Source organism: Panthera onca, chromosome C1 (assembly GCF_046562875.1).
Source record: "Panthera onca isolate mPanOnc1 chromosome C1, mPanOnc1 haplotype 2, whole genome shotgun sequence".
Taxonomy (NCBI): domain Eukaryota; kingdom Metazoa; phylum Chordata; class Mammalia; order Carnivora; family Felidae; genus Panthera; species Panthera onca.
In genome coordinates, this window is record NC_138346.1 from 46,480,427 (window position 1) to 46,499,810 (window position 19,384).

The following is a 19,384-nucleotide window of genomic DNA, read 5'->3' on the forward strand; positions in this document are numbered from 1 at the left end:
GTCTTGAGGGAATGTGGTCTAAGTATGCTTTGATTAATTCAGCAGACTCCACAGCTGAGCCTGGAGAACAGGGAGTCCTTGCCTGTGTGGGACAGAAACATCTTTGTACAGGGATAGTTTGCAGGGTGGCTAGTTGGGTCTAAGCTGCTTATTCCAGAATAATGAGTGGTCATTCCAAATTGCAGCTGGTCTGAAGGAGAAATCTCAGGGAATCATCTGGTTTCAAACTGCTGTTCATAGGCTAGGGGGCAAAGCTCTTAAAGAAATTCAAAGAGTGACAGTGTGGTCACATAAACTCAAGCAAGAGGACGTTTGTCATTGGAAAACTGGAAGTCTATACACTGGCTCCTAACACACAACCCCTTCTCTACTCAAAAGTAACTCTACTATGAACAGGTGCTCAAGGTTAAAGAGTTTTCTTTATATCCCTCAATTGTTTTTATCAGACTAAACTAAGGTTAGTATGTTCTTGGGATGATTAGAAAATAATTTATAGACAGAGTTTACAGATCAAGAGATGCCATACATGATTACTATTCCCTTTGAATTAGGAAAAGAAATATTACAAAGAGAATTAATCCTGGCTTAACCTAAACCAGTCACTAACTATTTAGTAACAGATAAGCATCTTTGCCCCAAATATTGTCACCTGCTTGAACAGCTGGACTACTACTGACTATCAAGATTTAAATTACATGCTATTTTCCATGGCTGTTATTTCTATTATCTTATCTTGTATCCTTTGAATACTGCACTTTAAGAAACAATGAGTGGGTGTTTATAACAGACACATATAACAGACACATATACATATGAAAGGATACTCATCCACTTGTAGTAAAGGAAAGTAAGTAGACTTTTATATTTTACTTCAATTTCCATACCTTATTTTTTTAATAAAGCATATTTACCTTTAGAAATATACAATAAATCTGCTTTAAAGACATAGGGCGTTTGTCAGCAATCTGTTTCTTAGATACTTTGCATTAGCAGCTACTAACACATGGAAAAATCATTTAAGTTCATTTAGAGTCTATTCCATAATTTAAAATTATTTAAATCAAATTTTGAGTAGCAGAATGTACCATAGAGATCATCTGCATATCCTGTTCTTGTTTAGTAAATATTCATGGATTCTAGCCATTCAAATTCAACAGCTGACTAGACATTGCCATTTAAATTATCTGCCATCACTGAAAAGTCAACATTTCTTGAAACTTATCCTTGCTTTCTGTCACCCCTCCCCTTCCCAAATGGCTCATTCTTGGTGTGACTTTCTGATTTTTCTAACGGCATTATCTGCCTCGCAATTATCTCTAGATTTACATAGACAAAGGGAGAAGTAGCAGCCAAATGAAAAATTATGAAACTACATATACTAAAGACTTTCGGGGGCACAGCAATCTTCTAAGACCTAAAAATGCTGAAATTAAATATACAGATGGGCACATGGAAAATGGTGTCCAGATGGTGAATTCAGATATTTTATTATCTTCTATATATGCCATGTACTCTTTGCTCTTTCTATACCATAAGAGAGCAATACTCTATTTTTTAAGTGTTTATTTTTGAGAGAGAGAGAGAGAGAGAGCGCGCGCGAGCGCATGCGCGAGCACGAGCGGGGGAGGGGCAGGGGAAGAGGGAACAGAGGAATCTAAGCAAGCTCTACACTGACAGCTGCGAACGGGGCTCAAACTCTCAAGAACCTCGAGATCATGACTTGAGCAAAGTCAGATGCTCAATTGACTGAATCACGCAGGCACACCGAGAGCAGTAATGTTCTAAATTGAAAAGAACCTATATGACAGATATCCTCCTATCGTCTGCCATACAAAAATGGTGCTAGAATCCAATCTACCCAGCAACCTTCCATGAAACACTAGGAGTCATGCCAGACTCCCCTCTCTTAGTTATGCCCCACACCTGGTCAGTCAGGATGTCCTGTTAATTCCAATCCCTTAATAATTCTTGCCTCTAACACTTTTTCTTAGTACCAGAATAGCCATCTACTGGTCTCACCACCTCCAGCCACCCCCTCCAATCTATCTGCCACACTGCTACCACACGATAAAGCTTGCCTAAATTCCCAAATTCTTTGAAATGGCATATAAGATGGCTGCAAGATTAGACTCCTGCTTACCTGTCCAAATTCCTTCGTGCAGTTCTCTCAAGGGCACCTAGCCCTCTAGCCATATCAAATTCCTTAGAGTTCCCCATTTACAAAACACTAGTTCACATTTCTCTGGCTTTGCATATGCTTCTCAAAGAAAAATCTCCACCCCCATTCCCATCTGGTTAGATAAGAGTGATCCTCACTTTTCAAGACTCACTTCATTCAACAACTCAAGTGAAGCCAGCTCTCTTCCACTTCCCAAGGAGAGGCAGCTCTTTTCTATAGGCCCTTTGCTTCCTCTGCTATAGTAGGAATTTGGTACACAAGTTTTTCTTTACAACCTTAGTTAGTGACACAGATCCCAGAACATAAATGTTTATTGAAAGAACAAACAAATGACTGATGAAATGGCCTTGGACTGAATAATGAAATGACTACCAATGCTGACCACCCATCTTCCCTTTAGAGATCAGAAGAGTCAGTATTTTTTACAAAGGACTTTACTCCTACATGCCCTGAAAGAACAAAGGAATATAAGAATGTTGCGCTCTAGGAACGTCTCTTTCATCCTTGCGAGTCTCCATCCTCTATAAAAATCGCCTTTATGATAAGAAGTGGAGGTGATAATTACTCATTAACATTTTTAATGATAAAAGTACTATATAGCCATTGTGGAAATATTAGAATGTAAAGAAAAGTAAAGGTATAAGTTGACCACAATCCCACCAAGCAGAAATAATCAACCATTGATAACATTTTTGAGATAGCCTCCTAAACTGATTTTTTATACCAAGATTATACTGCATGCAAAAATGGAACCACCTTATACAAACTATTTTTATAAGTGAATTTTCCATTTCACAATATTCTGTGTTGAATTATAATAACAATCTAGAATTATAATCGCTTAAAATGGTTATTAAAAATGTAGACTGCTGGGCTTCATCTCTTGATCTGTTTAAACAACCTTAGAATAGAGAATCCTGGAACATTCATCTTAACCCTCTAAGTGATTCTTATGTACAGTAAACTTTGAGAGCAACCAACCACAGATAGTGTTTTTAAATCACTAGAGTAAAATGACAGAAAAGTGAAGGTTCCAAAGGTATTTATTTTGGCAGCACATAAGAGAGTATACGAGCTGCTACAAAATGGAAAATGGGTTACCATCCCAGCTGATGAGCCCATGGCACTCTGCAAATAGATTCTGAATAGCTAGTCTCAGGGATGTGGTGGTCATTCTGTATCAGCAAAGAGGTTGAAAGAGATAGTTTCCAAGGTCTGTCTCAACTGTAAGATCCTAAGACTGTAATTAAAGAATGTTAAGGCTAAATTATACTTTAGAGGCAAAAAAGAACAGCTACCTGGGAAGACAGTTATGGAACTGGCTGGGTATGATTTTGGGGCAGTGGTTTAGAGGTAAGGCAGCTCTCAAAGTTGACCAAAACTTTGCACATCATTAACTGAAAATACTTTTTTTGCTAGAAAAGATTAACAACTAACTTTTTTAAAGACTTTTAAACTGGTGCTCCTGTAGCTTAAAATGTCTTCCTTGATAGCACTAACACAAAGCAAGTAAAATCTAAAGGTCCTAGTTTAAACACTGAAGGACTGAGATACCTGGCCAGCTCAGCTGGCCACACATGGTACAGCATGTGACTCTTGATCTTGGGGTGGTGAGTTCAAGCCCCACATTGGGGGTAGAGATTACATAATGAATGAATGAATGAATGAATGAATGAATAAATAAGTAAGTAAGTAAAATCTTTTAAAACAGAAAAAAGAAAAAGAAACAGTGAAGGACCCAAATGTCTTTGGTATACCTGTCCCATTGCTACCAGTCTGGAAGGAGTCTCTAGAATTATGGCAATAATATCATAATCTAATAATAGTATAATGATAATAATAATACTGGTATTATTACCAGTAATCTAATTTAGCCTTTTCATTTTCAAGCAAAAGCCCCATAGAAGTTAGGTCTACAGAAGTTAAACCTAGAGAGTGTTAAGTTGTAAACTGACATGGCTAGTTGGTGACAAAATAATGACCCTTAGAATGCCACACTTCTGACTCCTACTCTAGTGTTTTGGGTATCAAAGATTTCTTACAATTGCGTTGTATTCACAATCCTAAATAGTTAGATATAAATCACAGAGGGCCAAGTGTTTGAAATTTTTCCATATAAAGATGCCATAGTGTAAACAAATGGCTTAAAATCATTGCATTTTAAAAGTAGATTGACGGGGCGCCTGGGTGGCTCAGTCGGTTAAGCGTCCGACTTCGGCTCAGGTCATGATCTCACAGTTCGTGAGTTCGAGCCCCACGTCGGGCTCTGTGCTGACGGCTCGGAGCCTGGAGCCTGTTTCAGATTCTGTATCTCCCTTTCTCTCTGCCCCTCCCCTGCTCATGCTCTGTCTCTCTCTGTCTCAAAAATAAACAAACATTAAAAAAAAAAAAAGTAGATTGACATTTCAAGGATAGCTGCAATAATGCTCCTTATGCTCTCTTCTCAGAGTTATAATTTAATTCCCTGCTTGGCAGGAAAATCAGTGATTACTCTCACTTCCTGACATTAAAAAAAATGCCTTCCAAAAAGACAAATAATATTTTCAAACATAGTGTTTGTGTTATACACACTTTATATATCTACCTATGAGTGTACATACACACATAGGTATTTTTGTGGTTATGGACATTTATAGGCACAGTACTTATGTTGTATATACATTAATTATAGAATACATAAGCTCTTTATTTTTTATAAAATATAATTTCTAATCTTAATAATGTTGTTTTTAAAGGTTAACCAGACTGACCCAAGCACCAAATATTTACAATAAAAATTGTATTTACAAATACCCAACTAAGGAATTTGAGAATCAACAGCCCAGGTGATTTCAGTAAGTCTCAACTCGAAACACCATCTACATGTCAATGGCTCTTAAGTTTGTATCTCTAGCCTAGACACTTCCCATGAACTGCCCACTCAATACACCTACTTTGATGCATCTCAAACTTAACATGTCCAAAATTAAATTCCTAATCTTCCTCCCTAAATTCTTCCTCTAATGGCTATCTTCATATCAGAAATGATAGGTCCATAAAAATAATAAAAAGTGGGGGGCACCTGAGTGGCTCAGTACGTGGAACATGCAACTTTCAATCTTGGGGTTGTGAGTTCAAGGCCCACGTTGGGTGTAGAAATTACTTTAAAAATAAATTAAAATTTTTTTAATTAAAAAAAAAGAAAAGAAATGATAAGTCCATCCATCCAGTACCTCTCTTAACATCCTATATCCATCACCAAATCCTGTCCGTGTATTCCAAAATACATCTGGAATCCCAGCATTTTTCACTACTTTTGCCACTACAATCACCATTGCCTTTCTCAACAGTCTCCTATCTGGCCTTCTTGCTTCTACCTTTGCTACATTGGTCTATTCTCCAAATAGCAGCCAGACTGACACATTATAAGCCTGTCATCACCTCCAATGACTTCCAATCTCACACTGAAAATAAGCCCTATAAAACACTCTGTGGTCTCCCCACCTCATTCTACCATCCCTCTGACTTAATTTCCTACGACTCTCCCACTTGCTTACTTCATTCCAACCACCCAGTCTACCTTGTTGTACTTTCAACATTATGAAAAAAGGAGTTCTATGCAGAAGGTTCTTTCCATAAACATCTTCATGGCATTTTCCTCACCTCCTACATATGTCACTGACAATGTCAAAGCATCATAGAGGTATTTCTTGATGAGCATCTATATCAGCCAGGATCCCAGAAAGAAATGTGTGCCACACTAAAAGAGCTAAAAGAATAAACAAGCGGAACGCACACTTCTCCCTCCCTCAACTCTTCTTCCAGGGGGCTTATTAATATAGTCTCTATTTGCCTCCCAGGGCAGAAAGCAGGATGGTGAAAGGCAGGGAACAGGCCTGGAGGAGACAATGTAAAGATACCCAAACTACTTCATTCCATTTCTCCCTAGCACTCAAATATTTGTTGAATGAATCAATATGATGCAATGGTGATTCGGCATTGAATGAGGCTGTAAACGTGTATACAAAAAAACCCAAACCAAAAACAAACAAACAAACAAAACAAAAAAACAAAAACAAAAACTCCGCTCACTGTAAGTGACTGTAAGTCAAAAGGAGTCAGGAGACACCAACGTCATCCAAAGCAGAGACTAAGGAGGTTTTCATGAACTTGATATGGTAAATAAATTGTGAGGCATCTTGGATGCCTCGGGTTCTGCCTTATCGAGCTTAAGGTTATTTATCACACTCACCAAAATACAGAAATATAAAAGAAAGAAGGTAAGTTCCTAAGTGGGCATTGCATTGACGGTATCCTCCCCGACATCCTAATGCCTTGCAGCTTATTTATGATGAGTTGATTCCTGATGTCTGATGCATACAACAGATGTTTCTAATAAAGGAAACAGTGGAACACGAAGTCATACATATGTTATAATCTGAAAGGTAAGAGAATATTAAATGTTTAAATATCTGTCCTACATACTGGTATCTACCATGAATAAATCAAGCAAGGCTTCTCATGAGACATTTCATCCCTGTGGCAGGGGTTCATTAAAGAAAAGGTCTTTGAGGAACAAACATTAGTAGAAGCTCTGACTCCCTGGTTTTCTAAATTATTTGTGACATCTGGGCACTTGCGCGCAGCAATAACAAAAGCTTAACTTCTTTTATTGGAGTTTCCCAGACTCCTCAAAGATGGTGCAACTACAGAATAAGATAAAGCAATGGGACAAAAGAGCACACATCTGTTTCACATCTAAAAACTGAAGAATTCATGTTGGTGGAGAATTTAACAAGTAATATATTTGCTGATTCTAGTAGCACCCAGGCCACCCCCGAAGAAAAGGGAAAAAAAAATAAACAAGCAGGGTAACATATCATTTGGAGAAACACAGAGAAAAATAAGAGACAATACCCTTAGAAGAGATCTCTCATACCCGCTCCCAGCTTCACTAAGAGAAGAATCTCATTCACTGATGACCCCTTTCTGTCTTCATTCTCCTGAAAGGGAAGATGGTGCTAAGCAAGGCTGATGGAAGACAGCAATAGATTGAGTTGCTATGGTTTCTGAAACGTACTCTAACCCTAAACCATAGCCTTCCATACTCCAGTGTCACTCTTACAACCTATTTTCATCCTACTAAATACTTTTTTCCCCTGAAAAGAAATCAATTATGTTACTATGATGGATCTTTAATTTAAGAAGTTAAAAAAGTAATTTCTGAAAAGGATCTTTGGGTTCCTGGGGAAAAGCCCCCATTTCATATGCTGCTCATTCAGGGGCAGGTCCAAGGATTATAAACTTTAAAGCGTATATATACAATGGGGGCAGGGGAACCCTTGAGAAAATAAATTTTAAAATTTTTTTTTTTCAACATTTTTTATTTATTTTTGGGACAGAGAGAGACAGAGCATGAACGGGGGAGGGGCAGAGAGAGAGGGAGACACAGAATCGGAAACAGGCTCCAGGCTCCGAGCCATCAGCCCAGAGCCTGACGCGGGGCTCGAACTCACGGACCGCGAGATCGTGACCTGGCTGAAGTCGGACGCTTAACCGACTGCGCCACCCAGGCGCCCCAATAAATTTTAAAATACTGCAAATAAATAACTTGATAGTTATCACAAAAATGACAGTATCCAGAAAAATTGCCTATGTTTCAAATAATTCCTAGATATGCTTTGGTATACGTTTTTTGGTATACTTTTACACTTACTTCGTTTTGCTTTGACTCATACATTTTGGTTGCCTCTTTGTATTTCAAAGATCTTATGATGTTTTCTACCAAGAGACTAGAAAGAAACGTTCATCTTGTCTCTATCAGGGTTAATCAAAGTTTTGTCATTGTTTCTCCCCTATCCATGTTTTCCAGGCCAGGTGCTCTAGGACACACACATATCACAAAATGACCTTGGCATGTACTTTCACTCATCACACTGGGTATGTAGGCTCAGTAAGCAGTCGAAAAGATTCCTGGAAGACATTCCTTTACCAGGACAGTAGAAATAACTTAATTATACACTGAGGAACTTGGAACCACATATGACCATATGAAATTGCCAATGTTCAATCATCTTTGACCTCCAAAAATGACAATTTCATATGGCTCACACTAATATATCCCACTAAGCCCAAAATAAATGTATCTCCAACTCAGCATCCTGTTAGCCAGAGTCCAAAATTGCCAGTGACCGCTCTAACACACTTCGCGCTAGGGAAAATACAACAGAGGGGCACAGAAGTACAAAAAGACCACAATCTTACCTGATGAGTTTAAAACAGCTGCACATTTTAGATGCGATCGTGTGAATAAGCCCCAGGGTTTTAGACAGAGCCTGGGGAAGTAAGAGGCCCTGAAGCCTAAGGTCCATTGACTTCCCAGTAAATCACCTCTGCAATCCCAATTCTCCCACCCAAAATTTTGTCAGCGGAGCTGTAACCTACGAGGCACATCAGAAAAGCAAATACACCTCTTTTCTCTCAAGGAAATAGTTCCCACATGGCACATAGAAAGGATTCCCAATTTATAGGCATAAGCTGAGCAGGCCTTCTATGTCCATTACTGGATTCAAATAATCCTGTCCAGAATGATAAAAATTTCTGTGAAACCAAGAGTCCTTTGTTAGCACAGGCCTCTCATCTCCCTATCATTATTCCCTGGGGCATTCATCAAACGCATGTTCTGTACAGCAGGCACCTTGCCTTCATGTGAACACTTGTAAAACACAGCACCTCTGATAAAAATAGTCTCAATGCAAAATGTAAACTTGTGGTTTATCTGGAATCTGACACCAGGCTATTTGCTAACTGGCCTTCTGATGAAATAGCTTTCTGGCCATATGCTTTTTCAATCTGACACAAAATGCCACACAGAGAACAGAGTTCAGCTGAAGCTCTCAACCCATTTTAACAAAAATCTTGGTGTGTGTGTGTGTGTGTGTGTGTGTGTGTGTGTGTGTAGCATGCGTGTACTATTTTACCGGTTAAGTCTCTCAACCGCAGACTATACAGGCAGACCGTTAACCTCCAGGATTCTGCTGAGACGGCAGTGCGTCCAGGGGACTGTGCTGAATCTACACAACAGCCACCATCTGTTGCAGCGCTTCGAGGAACATTGTCAGCAGCATGAAACACAGTGTCAACCCTAATCATTAAAGGGCTGCTTTGGAAGTTAAAGCCAATAATGGAAATATTCCAGGTCATTAACACCTGGCTTCTTTGCAATAATTGAGAACACAGATATAATATTAATATATTATTAGTACCAAGTATTCATTCCATGTATATTTCAAAAGATAGCAAATACAATCAATATATAGATCCAGATGGGGCAGAATCTTGGCTATGACACTAGCTGAGACACTGGCATTGATAAGAGTAATGAAACCTTCATTTATTGAGAGACTACTATGTGTCAGACTCTGTGTGAGCTGCTGTAGACATAGTGTCTTAATTTTTCCATTACCCCAAGAAGAGAGGTATTATTATTTAGAAGGTAAACTACTTTAACTCCCTAAACTTCATTTTTCTATTCTGTAAAACAATGATAATTTCACTTATTTTGCAAGATTTTAGTAAACATTAAAGATAACATAGATAAATAATGAGCACCCAAATAGATGTACAAATAAAAAAATCTGTTATTAAAATATTATTAAATGCTTAAAGTTTATGCAGACTACACACACACACACACACACACACACACACTAAAATATTAGCTCTAGACTCAATGTGTATAACATAAAGTACAGAAAACTTCAAACATCCCATCAGATGATGTAGGACACCACCTCGCTGATTCCGCAGATTTAAAGAATAAGCTAACAAAAACAAAACAGAGCAGCTGTGTGAGTACATCATCATTCAAATTAGTCAGCATGTATTAAAAGCCTACTCTAGTATAGTAAGAAACTGCAGAGAAAGTCTTAACACAATGCTCCTGTAACTGTATTTAAGGATACAGAACATATACAGGTAATACATTATTCTGTCATTTAGAGCAATGTATACAAGAATACTAATGAAATGAGTGGCAAAACAAAGCATTAGTCGACGCACACAGAAATCAAGGATCTCTGAAGAATAAGAGCTGAGAAACATTTGTACTCAGTATACAATTTTCAAACTAAAGTCTACCTTTAATAGGAAAGTAAGGACTACATGCTAAGTGACAAGGTGAGTTAGCTGTCCTATTCCAAATAGTCAATACTATCCCTATGGAGAGTTATTACCACCCTCTCTGGGTATCACCCCTCCCTTTATCCCCTGCTATGTGACTATTAGCCAAAACACTTCAAAGGTAAATAGGAGAAAAAGCACATACTGGCTCTATTGTTCTATAAATTTCCCTAGTAGCCCTATAAATTTAGCATTAAAAATCATAGCAAGAATAAAAATCAGTAATAATGAAAATGCAAATTTACTAGAATACTGTATTATTACCACCTACATCAGACTAAAATGTCTTCCTTAAATCACAAACATGGATATTCAAAAACAAAGGAGGTAAGAAAGCTTACTGAAAAAAAACCCCTCACCTTTAAATGGTTGAGAAAAAATGTATATACACATGTGTATATACTACTCAAATACATCATATACATACACACATACACACACAAACATTGAACCAGAATGAATGACAATATAAATGAGGTAAGATACTAACAAAAGGTTAACATAGGTAAAGGAAATCCCTTCCACTATTCTTACAAATTTATTCTAAGTTTGAAATTATTTCCAAATAAAGAATTACAAAAGGAAAGCTAGCTAAAAAACATTTAACCATAAAACAAAGTAAAAGTTAAATGTCAAAATGCTTATTTCTTCCTCTTAAAATTCAAGAACAACTACTCTAATAATATCATTAACCATTATCTAAAGGAGCATTCAAAAACTTAGGAAAGTTACAGTCAATGAGGAATATACTAGTTCAGTAGAGAAAACCATAGGATTTTTTTTTCTGACCTAATTCTCCTGAGTATAAATACGAATCTCTGACAAAAATGACAAAGAAAATCAAACCTAAAATAATTATGTTTGACCAGACATGAGACTGTACAAGGCATGAGGTAACAACAGCCATGACTTAAACATTTTATTTGTTTTCCTTTTAATATCTCATCATATTAATAGCTACCAGTCTGAACTATAATCAGGAATTGCTTTCTCCAAGGAGTCCACCAATTATAGTCATGACCTCATATATTTCTGGCAAACGTGGGTGCCCCAGAATCTCCCAAGTTAGAGGATATCAACACGATTTGGTATAATCCACTTCAAGGATATACATACAGATGTCACTGCACTGAGTTTTAGAAAATGTATATTAATAAAAGTTTCATTGTGAAATAACATTATTTAGCACCAACACACTTGCCATTGATTTCAGATTAGAAATGAGATGAAGCTTCTAAAGGAAATCAATTTTTGAATTGGTTAAGTAATTAGGCTGAGGTACAAACTTAAAGGATCCTAAGTTGCTATATTCAGTGTCTTAAAAGTTCTAGTTGAAATAAACAAGCATCTATGGGAGAAAAAAAATCTTCAGGTATCATTTAAAAGGAGGCTCTTTGGGGGTGCCTGGGAGGATCAGTCGGCTGAGTGTCCAACTCTTGATTTCAGCTCAGGTCATGATCCTGGGGTCATGGGACTGAGCCCTGCATCAGGCTCCGTTTTGGGCATGGAGCCTACTTGGGATTCTCTCTCTCCCTTTGCCCCTCCTTGACCCCCTCTCCCAGAACACACACACTGTCTCTCTTATTCTTCTTGAAAAGACAGCATTGAAAAGTTTGTTGGTACTTTATATGTTCACTAAGCAATTATTGTTACAGGTGTAGTTTCAGAATGTTCCCTGGAAAATGATTCAGAGGCATCAGAACTTCTTCAACAAATTTAATTAATAGCACTGACATTCAGTCATCGCTCATTTAGTCCTGTGTAAATACAAAAAAAAAAGTGCTCAGAGTAATTACAAACACCTCTGTGTGTGCACCAGCAGCATGAGGTTCCATACTTCTTTAGAGATTAGGATGTCTTATAATTATATCACTTTTTCTATTTTTGTCATTAGCCCTTTGGACTAAGCTTAAGACATATATACCTGGTACTAAATTTGAGTATGTCATATATGTTGCAATAACAAGGTTCCATTGAAGATATAAGAAAATATAAAAGCAAATTATTATATATTATTACAATCAGGAGCCTAACCACATAATTCAATTATTAGATTATCAACAAATTAATAAATCACTTGCTATCTATTTGCAAACATGCTATGTTTTTCCTGGATGGTAACTTGCGGCACAGAAGGTAAAACATAGAAGAGTGACAGACTGAGATGTTCTATCATCTCCGGACACATACCATAGCCATTTCCCCCCTAACAACTGGAAAACTAGCATTAGGAATCCTAAGTGACCACAGAGGGCTCTAAAAGCCAGTGGGAGGAACTACACTTAATGGGTACATACAGGTTTGAAAACAATAGGAAAGCACTAATTAAAAAAAGAAAACTCCTCTCCCCCTAACTTTGTGTGTGTGGGTGTGCATATATGTGCATGCATGCCCCCCCCCAAACACACACACAAGCAATCTTCAAACATCACCTCAGTGGTGCATTTTCGTTTGATTCCCACACACAAACTCCTTAACTGTGCACTTTACTGGAGACGGAAATTATTTCTCTGTGGGTGGCAAAAGCATTGAGATTCTTCCTGATATTGTTTGAAAAAATATTAAAATAATATTCCTTCATAAACAAGTGGTTATTCATCCTTCAAACATTTATTGCCAATTGCAACTTTGTGTGCAAGGAATGGAGGCCCTAGAATATAAAAGAATAATATCACAACACGGACCTGCTCATGGCAGTTACACAGGGAACAGATCAGTGTTTGGACTCTAAAATTATTTCCCAAAAATAAATAAATTAAATAAATTAACTAATAAAATAAAATAAAATCCATGCCTTTCCTCTACACTGAGATTGCATCTAACTATTAAAAAAAGAGAGGCGCCTGGTTGGCTCAGTCGGTTAAGGGACCGACTCTTGATTTCTACTCAGGTCATGATCGCATGGTTCTTGAGTTCGAGCCCCATGTCAGGCTCTGTGCAGTACAGAGCCTGCTTGGAATTTTCTCCCTCCCTGTCTCTCTGCCCCTCCCTCTCTCTGTCTCAAAATAAATAAACTTTGAAAAGAAAAGGGAAAAAAAAAGAAAAGAAAATAAGTAGTACAATGGCAATTCACAGAGAAGATGAATATTACACCTTGTTTGTGTGAGGTTAAAAGAGAACCTGAAAAGCCTAGGTGAGAGGTAAAACATGAGCTGAACCTGGAAAGGGGTATAGATATTAACAGACAAATGAACTTATTCTAGTTTTCAAAAAGAGTATGTGAACAAGAAGAGAGGACAATAGCAAAGGTAAAATCTCTTAAGCGTTCAATGATTGCCCAATCAGTGTAGAATACAAGGGCCATCGAGAATGTCTGAGGACAGAGGCACATGGTGCTGGGAACACAAAGGAGAGATAAAGAGGTCTTTGCAAGAGTGAGATGCTGAAGCCTTCTGACCAGGAAGAGACTAGATCAGAGCTGCAATGAAGTAGAGTGGGAGAATACCAAAGGCTAAGAGGAAAGTTAAGAAGGAATTTCAAGCAGCGCAGCAAGAGGTAGTGAAGGCCAGAATCAGGGTCAGAGAAGTAGTGGGAATGGAAACTAGCAGGCTCCAATGTACCTCTCAGCCATAAAGTCTACATTTTAAATAATGTGACCTTTACTACAAAGAGCTAAGGGAAGGTGGCATAAGAAACTTGTAGTCAATATGCATTTCCAAAATAAACCTCCATGACACAGCTGAAATAACAAAGGTAGGGGAAGATCCACAGTATGTGAGAAACCAAAACAGCTAAAGAATAGCCGGGTAAAAGGTTAGCTACAAATGTGGGACATCATAATCCACCATGAATATTATAGCCAGCCACATGTTATAAACTGTTTTTAATGTTATTTCTGTGGAAATGTAGAATTAAACAAGCTAGAATCAAGTTCAACTCTCTCCTTTACTCTAAGGTATTACTAAAGTTTATGTCATGAAAAGAACACAATGAAGCTGGGGTGCCTGCATGGCTCCGTTGTTAAGCTTCTGACTCTATATTGGCTCAGGTCATGATCTCAGGTTCATGAGTTCAAGTTCCATGTAGGGCTCTGCGCTGACAGTATGGAGCCTGCTTAGGATTCTCTCTCTCCCTCTTTCTCTGCTCCTCCCCCACTCATGCATGCTCTCTCTCTCTCTCTCTCTCTCTCAAAAATAAAAATAAATAAACTTTAATTAAAAAAAAGAACAGGGGAGCCTGGGTGGCTCAGTTGGTTAAGCATCCAACTTCAGCTCAGGTCATGATCTCACAGTTTGTGAGTTCAAGCCCTGCATCAGGCTCTGTGCTGACAGCTCAGAGACTGGAGCCTGCTTCGGAATCTGTGTCTCCCTCTCTCTCTGCCCCTCCCCTGCTCATGCTCTGTCTCAGAAATAAATAAAACATTTAAAAAAATTAAAAAGAAAAAAAAGAACACAATGAAGCCATATTGTTACTTCCTTTATAATTCCACCTAACAGCCAAGATCAACAGCCTCCCCTACCTCAAAGAACAGTTCTAAGACATAAATGTATTAAACTCAATTATATTCTACAAGGACTAGTATTTTATGGGGATCACTATGTAAAAAAGTTTTAAATAATGAAGTAGAAGAATTTTTGGTCATGTTCTGGAAATTTCCTACTTATAATCTGAAGACTCTGCAAATCAAAGGGTAAGTTTTATAATTCACAAATTATCTCCCTCAAATCAGTCTTTCCCAAAATGTAGTAAGTGATATAATAGATGACTTTAAGTGATTCGTGAGTAACCTTTCCTGTAACACTTTTTATTTCACTATTAAAATACATGTATTAAAAAAGTATAGACCACAATAGGATACTTTCCTTTTAAATATATTTGTTTTTAAAAAAAGGTTTATTTGAATAAATATATTAAAAGTTACAGAGGTGATATTCAAATATTTCCAGTGATAGAATAAAAACAAACATAAAAAACTGTTGTAGCAGGACACTGCATAGTTAGATTTTAATATCCACTAAACAAAGTGGCATAGATATTTTTATCAGAGTGTTACTTTTTAGTAATTTTTACTTGATCTCAAGTTTATGGAGAATCAAGTCTCTTACTTAAATCAGAATTAGTATTAAATGTAATATTGATAACTAGAATGTGATTTATATTAGTTTGAAAACAAAGAAAATACTTCCTCTTTCTATTGGATTTGCTATTTCTAATCTTTAAACTTGTATTAGGAAAAACATAAATTATAAAAGCAGAATCAGAAATTACAGATTTCTGTAACAGATGGATTGAAAACAGCAAAATGAATTGATACATTAAAATTAATACAAATCTTGGATTTCAAATTCAAATTTTAACTTCAAAAAATGTTAAGTATTGTTTCTGTAAAGGAAGTGACTTAAACACATGTTGGGAAAAGCCTGAATTAAATAATTCTTTTAAAATAGCCTATAGTACAAATCTGTTTTAAAATCAACAGGAAATTAATTAAACAAGAATATATACCAAGTGTGGAAATAAGACCATTAAGTCAAAAAATACAGGAAACACTGTTTGAAGTAGCCTAAATTTCATTGTGATTGTCAGTCTTTTTGTTCTTGGCCCTTTTTTGGGAGATGTGCCAAAATGTTAACTTTCAAAGATAAACGCATCTGAAAACATCTCCTAATTAGTACACGGGAACAATTTTTTATTATGTTTATTTATTTATTTTGAGCAAGAGAGAGTGCACGCAAGCACACAGGGCAGAGACAGAGAGAGAGAGGGAGAGAGAGAACCCAAAAACGCTCCTGGCAGGAGCGCAAAGCTCAATGTGGGGCTCAATCCCAGGAACCGTGAGCTCATGACCTAAGCCAAAATCAAGAGCCAGACACTCAACTAACTGAGCCACCCAGGCATCCCTGCAAATTTTAGATAAAACAAAATCTAAGTTTATATTACTTCCATTTAAACTGAATATTATTTTCACATATTTGAAGATAAATGTTGAGGGATTTTGTATGGAAAAAATCCATATATATTTAGACCTAATGATGCCAGAGCTATTCTGGAAGGTTGTTTTGTTTAGTTTAATACCTCCAAAAACGTGTTTACATGATGCACTGCAGTAGTCCAAATGCATTTTTTTTTTTAAGTATAAAGAAGTAAAGTGGTAAGTGAACTTTTTTGTCAAGACATAAGAAAGGTCTGATTTCAGGTCACAGATAATCATATAGATAAGTGAGGACATTTCTTTCAAGTTGGAGAGGCCTTACATCAGCAAATATTTTCATTTTTCCTTCTATATAACTGTCACACATGTATCTACTATCAAGGAAGTTAAAGTCAATTATACATATATGGAGTGAAGGTTTAACAGTGTTGTATTTTATCACAATTTTAATGACTTCAAAATATGTTATGGATGGGTTTAGTGTTAGCTACCTATCCCTGCAAAATATATGTCAGAAAAAATATCATGAGTTTTGAAATGCTATTAAACCATGGTTCTCGGGAGGGTGATTTTACACTCTCAGGACATTTGGCAACAACTGGGGATGGTTTTATCTTCCTAGGGGGCATTTGTATCAACCAAAGATGCTTCCTCCCAACTCCCACAACCAGAGGACATTGAGCAACATCTGAAGATATTTTTAGTTATCACAATTGGAGGCATAGTGCTGGCATCCAGTAGGTAGATTCCAGGGATGCTGTTAAACATCCATCCCACGATGCACAGAACAGCCTCTTCCTCCTGCTGGACAACAAAGAATGATCTGGCCTTACATGTCAAAACTGCCAAGGGTGAGAAATTCTGTACTCAACACATCACCATGAAACATTTCTACATGTTAGGGTCAAAGACAGAAGATAGGAAAAGCACAGAAGGTCAAAGAAGAGCCAAGATAAGATATAAAAGAAAGATCAGAATCCATTAAAGAAAAACATAAAGTATTTTCTAAACAAACATTTACTGTATGGCTAATATGAGAAATGCAAATATGAGGCCAAACTAGTAATGATCACAAACATACAGAAAGAATGTAAGCAAATTTGACACGCATTTATAAAAGAAAAAGGACGCCTATTTTTTTTTAAGCTACATTTCTGGCTTGTTGATGAATGAACTGACTTTCATACAATTATTTTACTGTCTAGTGGACATGTTTCCCATTCCTCATAGATGCTATGCCAAGAATATGCTAGAGTTAACAGGGGGAGATGCATATTAAGCAGCAGTGCCACTTGGATAGATTGTCCAAATTATAGTGACCTTGAACTGTACAAATCAAAACACTTTAATTCCAACAATGCTAATCTCTTCCAATACAACTAAAAGAATATATATTACAATCTCACCTTTTTATTATCATCAAGGTGTGTACATTTGTAAATAGACAGAATTTATGTTGTAATGATTCATACTAACCTACTAAAAGATTTTACCTCAGTGGGGAGTGGATGTAAGGGGGTGAGGGTGGGAAGGTAAACAGTCATATTTTGATCTCTAGAACTTAGGAGTATCTGAATCTTTTACAATGGGAATGCATTCATGTAAAATAACATTTTTTTAAATAATGAATTTACCCCAAAGCAAAATGCAAAAATTCTTCTATAGTCTGCAAATATTTAATACAATGCCTTGCTTTATATGAGATACAAATTGTTTAAAAGTTGCAGTAACAGCTTTAATCATATTCCTAAAAAGGAATCTGCAAAGAAATCTTAGAGTTTATTTCATAGGTTTAAAAAATGTTTAGAAAACAAATATCACTCGTAAATAAAGAGATGTATTGAGTTAAATTTCCAATTGTGGTGTTTACCAAAAGAAAAGAACAATTGAATGCCATCCATTTTTACTACGGAATTTTATTGATATTTTTATGTCGCTGCATCTCTGAAAATTAACCAACTGATACCATTAGAGTATTTTTAGGAAGTTAGAAATTCTTCCAATAGTTATAAAAGGAATGTTTATCACCTCTGAAATGGATTCCATAAATGTTTTACAACTTTTATGAGGGTTATTTTGATTCAGTAAAATAGTATATATAGCAATAATCAATGAACAGTTAAAGAAATAATTTAAATTTTCTCTATCCTGCTTTATTTAGTTTTGAGCAGGAATAACTGCAGTTTGTATTTTATGATTGATTTTTCTCATTTATTAACATACCATTTGAGGGACAAAATATGAATTAAAAGGAAATCAGTTATTTCACCCCCTAAAATTGGGAACATATCATAAATTTTTCTCATTCAGCAATCAAGGTAATTTACGATAAATAGACAAATGACACTTTGTCCAGGCCTGAAGGTTAGCTTACCAGGTGCAAAAACGAACAATGAAAAACTGGAAATGGAAACACTATATTCATAAAATCAATCTCCTTATGGAACTATAATTTCATTTATAGATAAATATCTCTTGTTCCATCTAATATCATCTTCCATGTGATATCATATCACAATATAAAAAAATAATACTTTTGCTAAGTTTATGGCATATTTTAAAATATAGATATGTCTTTATAAAAACATACCTTAGTCATTTGCTTATATGATTAGGTATATTATTATAAATTATAAATAAAATCAGCATCCTCAACTTTCCAAGAAGAATTATCCATTAATATGGCACCAACCAATAAATCACAAACATATTCATGGGTGCCTGGATGGCTCAGTCAGTTGAGCATCCGACTCTTAATTTTGGCTCAGGTCGTAATATCACCAGTTTGTGAGATCAAGCCCCACATCAGGCTCTGCACTGACAGTGTGGAGCCTGCTTGGGATTCTCTCTCCCTTCTCTCTCCATCCCTCCCCTGCTCAGGCAAATGCTCTCTCTCTCTCTCAAAATAAATAAACAAAAGAAAGAAAGAAAGAAAGAAAGAAAGAAAGAAAGAAAGAAAGAAAGAAAGAGAAAGGAAGAAAGAAAGAAGAAAGAAAAAGAAGAAAAGAAAGAAAGAAAGAAAGAAAGATGAAAGAAAGAAAGAAAGAAAGAAAGAAAGAAAGAAAGAAAAGAAAAGAAAAAAGAAAAGAAAATGTTTCGGGGCACCTGGGTGGCTCAGTCAGTTAAGCATCCAACTCTTGATTTCGGCTCAGGTCATGATCTCATGGTGCGTG

General features: G+C 36.5%; 1 protein-coding gene across 10 annotated transcripts in view; it reads right to left on the reverse strand.

Annotated features, from left to right (window-relative positions):
* The window catches only part of GULP1 (GULP PTB domain containing engulfment adaptor 1), a 270,309-nt gene that overhangs the window by 224,158 nt on the left and 26,767 nt on the right, over positions 1 to 19,384 (reverse strand). Inside the window, exon 2 of one of the 10 annotated variants that reach the window (XM_078451103.2) lies at positions 7,076 to 7,161. The exons of the other annotated variants lie outside the window; for them this stretch is intronic. The gene's annotated coding sequence lies outside the window, so the exon portion shown is untranslated. The remainder of the gene's footprint in view (positions 1 to 7,075; positions 7,162 to 19,384) is intronic. 10 annotated transcript variants of the gene reach the window in all.